At 41.0% G+C, this 5,279-nt stretch overlaps 1 pseudogene; it reads left to right on the top strand.

Moving 5' to 3' along the window:
- The first annotated feature begins 561 nt into the window (after positions 1-561).
- On the top strand, positions 562-4,285 carry LOC147962317 (disease resistance protein RGA5-like; annotated as a pseudogene).
- The last annotated feature ends 994 nt before the right edge of the window (positions 4,286-5,279 follow it).

Here is a 5,279-nt window from a genome sequence, read left to right as displayed (position 1 = left end):
GTACCTGCGCTCGCCATGAGGGCCAGCCTCCAGTCGTCTTCACAGCCTACCTCCCGGTGGCCCCATGTACCACCAAACATCGGACGAAACCATCGCTTGGCTTCCAGTTTGGCGCGTGCGAAAGCTACGACCCGGATTCTTTTTCTTCGCTCGCCCTCTGCCACATATGGTTCTGCTGAGGTTGGAGATGTCCTAATCTCTTTGACAAGTTGGCATTCCCAGCCAAACAAGTAGCTGTTCTGTTAGGTGTTAGGTTAGGACGTATGTACTCCAGAATCCAGACGAATATTAGCAGCACGCAACCTTGGATTATTCCCGAGGAAAGGTTCCTTGCGCCTTCCTCTCCACAACTTTAGTCCTCCAGATTAAACCCCCACTAATATAACCTATAGTAGGAAAATAAAAATAGAAGTTGTAACGGCTTCCGCTGAATTTTCTGCACCAGAAGATGATAGACTGATGGATATATACCACATAGCTCTGCATTTTATCTGTTCCAATAGGAAAAGAAATCACACACAACATAATCGAGAGAACAGAACAAGGAGGCTAGCTATAGAGATGGCAGCCGAGGCGCTGGTGAGCGCTTCCACGGGGGTGATGAACTCTGTTTTGGAGAAGCTGGCAGCTTTGATGGGGGACGAGTACACGAAGCACAGGAGCATGCAGCGGGAGGTGGCGTTCCTCAAGGACGAGCTTGACAGCATGGACGCTGTCCTCAAGAAGCTCGAGAACATGGAAGAGGAACTCGATCCACAGACTAGGGAGTGGAAGAACCAGGTGATGGATATGGCGTTTCACATTGAGGACTGCATCGACGACATCATGCATGAATCTGGTGAGGATTCTAACAGAGGAGATGTCGGATTTCTTGGCAAAATTGCTCAATACATTACCGCGTTGAGAGCGCATCACCAGTTTGCCAAATAAATCCAACAGCTGAAGACATGGGTTAAAGACGTGAGTGAGCGTCGGAAAAGGTATAAGGTTGATGAGTGTGCCCCTAGTTCTAGCTATGTAGCTGTAGATCCACGGGTGCCTGCGCTCTACATAGAAGCGGCGAACCTTGTTGGCAAGGAGGGTCCAAAAGAGGAGCTTATCAAATTGTTGACGGCCGAGGAGACTGCATCTGTCCAGCCTCCTAGAGTGGTGTCTATTGCTGGGTTTGGGGGTCTAGGAAAAACCACACTTGCAAATCAAGTATACCATGAGCTTGGAGGGAAATATGACTGCAAGATTTTCGTGTCAATATCACAAAGACCTAATATGATGAAGCTTCTCGGTAGGATCATCGAAAAACTTAAGATGCCACAACCAACCCATACTGATGAGGCGCAAGATCTCATTGACAACATCAGAGAATATCTAAGAGACAAAAGGTACTTTAGTAACTTCTCAATCCCTATTGCATAGTGCCTTTGAAGTTTTACAGTCTACAGTTTGTCCCTTCTACTGTCATTTCAACATTTGATGATTTGAATTAATGCATACTGATAGAGTGCATATTTAATATAAAATGTTTGCAGGTACTTTTTTGTCATTGATGATATATGGGAGGAATCGGTATGGGGAATTATTCGTTGTGCGTTTCCAGAGAACCAACGAGGTAGCAAAGTAATCACAACCACGAGAATTGTGACAGTAGCTAATGCAACCTGCGACTAACGGCATGAGTTCATTTACAAGATGTGTCCTCTTGATGACCAAAACTCAAGAAAATTATTTTTCAGTAGAGTTGGACAGGTTGATCTTCAACCATTAGAAGAGATTTCGAATGAAATTCTACGAAAATGTGGTGGTCTCCCACTTGCTGTCGTCAGTATTGCTAGTCTTTTGGCGAGTCAGCCAACTAGATCAGTGACACAATGGAAGCACGTGTGCAATTCTTTAAGCTCAAATATGAGATCAAATCCATCTTTGGAGGGGATGAGATGGATACTGAACCTTAGCTACAACAATCTTCCTCATCGTCTCAAAACTTGTTTGCTATATACTGCCATGTACCCAGAGGATTACATTATTAGAAAGAATGATCTTGTTAGGCAATGGGTGGCTGAAGGTTTCATCCGCAAAATACATGGCGAGGATGCAAATGAGGTCGCTGGAAGCTGCTTTAACGAGCTTGTCAATAGGAGCATGATCCAACCTACAAATATTGGGTACAATGGACATGTCATAAATTGTAAAGTTCATGATATGATTCTTGATCTAATCAGAATCAAGTCGGTAGATGACCTATAGAGCATGAGCTCGGCATTGCGGAGCAAGGTTCGTAGAATTTCCCTTCAGTTGGATTCTGGAGCAAATGGAGGCACAATAGAAGCAAGCTTAAGGAGTAAATGGCACTTGCGGTCCAAGAACTTGCGCTACAGGTGCACTTGAGTCACGGTACTTGCAAACCGGAAAAACCCGTCATAGAACTTGCATTACGGGTGCAGATAGGTCACACAGGTCATCTGAACCGGCCAGCTGCCTGGTTTTCTCCCTCTAATGGTCAAGCGCGATAAATTTGTTCACGACTTTAAAAATATATGTGATTTGTGACTTTAAAAAAATGTTCATGAACGATAAATTTGAAAACTATTTGTTCACGACTTTAAAAAACATGTTCGCGAACGTTTAAAGAAAACTATTTGTGATTCGCGACTTTAAAAAAATGTTCACGAACGATATATTAAAAAATATTTATTAAAAATATTTGTGATTCGTGACTATAAAAAAGTTTCCAGGAATGAAAAAATTGAAAACGTTCGTGAATGATTAATTTGTAAACTATTTGTTCACGACTTTAAAAAAATGGTCGAGAAAGGTAAAATTGAAAAATATTTTTGATTCGCGAACATTTTTTAAAAGTTGTGAACATTAAAAAAAATTGTGATTCACGACTTTAAAAAAAATTCATGAACGATAAATCAAAAAATATTTATTAAAAATATTTGTGATTCGTGAATTTAAAAAAATGTCCACGAACAAAAAATTTGAAAATGCTTGCGAACGATAAATTTGAAAATGTTCGTGAATGATTAATTTGAAAACTATTTTTTCACGACTTTAAAAAAATGTTCGAGAATGATAAATTTGAAAAATATTTGTGATTCGAGAACATTTTTTTAAAGTTGTGAACATTTTAAAAAAATATTTGTGATTCACGACTTTAAAAAAAGTTCGCAAACAATAAATTAAAAACTATTTATTAAAAATATTTGTGATTTGTGACTTTTAGAAATGTCCACGAACGAAAAATTTGAAAATGTTTGCGAACAATTAATTTGAAAATGTTCATGAACGATTACTTTGAAAACTATTTGTTTAGGGCTTTAAAAAATGTCTGTGAATGATAAATTTGAAAAATATTTGTGATTCACAAACATTTTTTTAAGTTGTGGACATTTAAAAAAATTGTGATTCGCGACTTTAAAAAAATGATAAATTAAAAAATATTTATTGAAAATATTTGTGATTCGTGACTTTAAAAAAATGTCCAGGAATGAAAATTTTGAAACGTGACCTAGCTGCACCCGCAACGCAAGTTCTATGACGGGGTTTTCTCGAAAATAGAGCAGCTGGCCGGTTCAGATGGCATATGTGACCTATCTGCACCCGCAATGCAAGTTCTATGACGGGTTTTTCCGGTTTGCATGTACCGTGACTTAAGTGCACCCGCAGCGCAAGTTGTCGGACCGCCAGTGCCATTTACTCCAAGCTTAAGCATGCCGCATATTCGATCTCTTGCTCTTTTTGGGAAGTCTTGTTTCAAGTTGTCTATATATGACCTCAAGTCCATCCGGGTTCTGAATGTGAATTGCCAGGGTGCTCGCATGGGTGACAGGATTGACCTCACACCAATCTGTAAATTATTTCATCTCAGATATTTGAGAATCCGCAGCCGCAAACAGATGTCAACCCTTATTCTGCCTGCCCTAATTGGAGACCTGAAACATTTGGAGACGCTGATGTTGATATTGGACACGAATATTACTACTGCCATGCCATCTGATATTGTTGATTTGCCTTGCTTGCTGCATCTACATGTTCCTATGGGAACAAGGCTACCTGATGGAATTCGTAGGATGAAGGCCCTACGTACTCTGATGTATTTAGATGTGCACATGAACTCGGTGGATAATTTAGCAGGTCTCAGTGAACTTACAAATCTTAGACATCGTAGTTTTTGTTTCGATGATGTTGAACATACTGCCAGCCAACATGGATTTCTTACAAACACTTTCTGGTGTTCCGTGGCCAAACTCCTGAGTTGCAATCTGAGACATCTTTGGTCATGTAGCAAGATATTTTCTCCTCCATCTGTTGAATTGGCTTCTCTGATCACTAGCAACACTGAGAGCAATCTTGAGGAACTCCATGTTGCAGCAACTTGGATGTTTCCAAGGGTTCCAGTATGGACCGGTCGACACGAAAAGCTGTGCATCCTGGGACACTAGTAGAAAACAGGCCTATTGTCCCGGTTCGTAAGGGCCTTTTGTCCCGGTTCCAGAACCGAGACTAAAGGGTCGTTACTAATGCCCTGACCCTTTAGTCCCGGTTCTAACCAGAACCGGGAAAGATGGGCCTCCACGTGGCCTGCGCGCTGAGCCCAGGCAGGAGGGCCTTTGGTCCCGGTTGGTGGCACCAACCAGGACCAATAGGCCTCCACGCGTCAGCATTTCTGTGGCTGGGGTTTTTGTTTTTTTTAAGGAGGGGTTGGGGGTTTTGGGGGGTTAATTTAGGTATTTCATATATTGTGTTAGATAGCTAATTAATAGAGAGAAGTGTCCTCTCTTATGTCCGTGCTTGGTCGACGCTACGTACTATACATACGTATAGAGAGGACTAGACACGCTAGCTAGCTAGTAAGCAAACGAAGGAAACAGAAGATCGTCATGAACATATATGCATACAGAGAGAAGTGATATCGACCACCTCTCCTTCTCCGAGAGATTGGTCGAACAACAAGTTCTCGTATATCTATCGTCCGACACTACCGGCTACATATATACAATAATTATCTTTTACAAATATAATCTCCTAAATTATGGACGCATGGTCCACATAGTATTCTCCGTCTTCAGCGATCACGTGGTGAAGAAAGAATGCCGCCAATTCCTCTTGAATTGCTCGCATGCGATCTGGTGCTAGGAGTTCATTCCGCATCCGAAACATCTAATTTGAAGAAGGGGGTCAATACATATATATATGAATGAATGAAACTCAACACAAATGATGGTAATAAAATAAAATTGTGAATATTGTTATTTACGCACTTCATATTGTTCGTCAGA

The sequence above is a fragment of the Triticum urartu genome, chromosome 7A, assembly GCF_056163025.1.
Source record: "Triticum urartu cultivar PI428250 chromosome 7A, HENAU_Tu73, whole genome shotgun sequence".
In the NCBI taxonomy this organism is placed as follows: Eukaryota; Viridiplantae; Streptophyta; class Magnoliopsida; order Poales; family Poaceae; genus Triticum; species Triticum urartu.
Note: the sequence above shows the minus strand (reverse complement) of the source record. Positions and strands in the feature narration are given on the sequence as shown.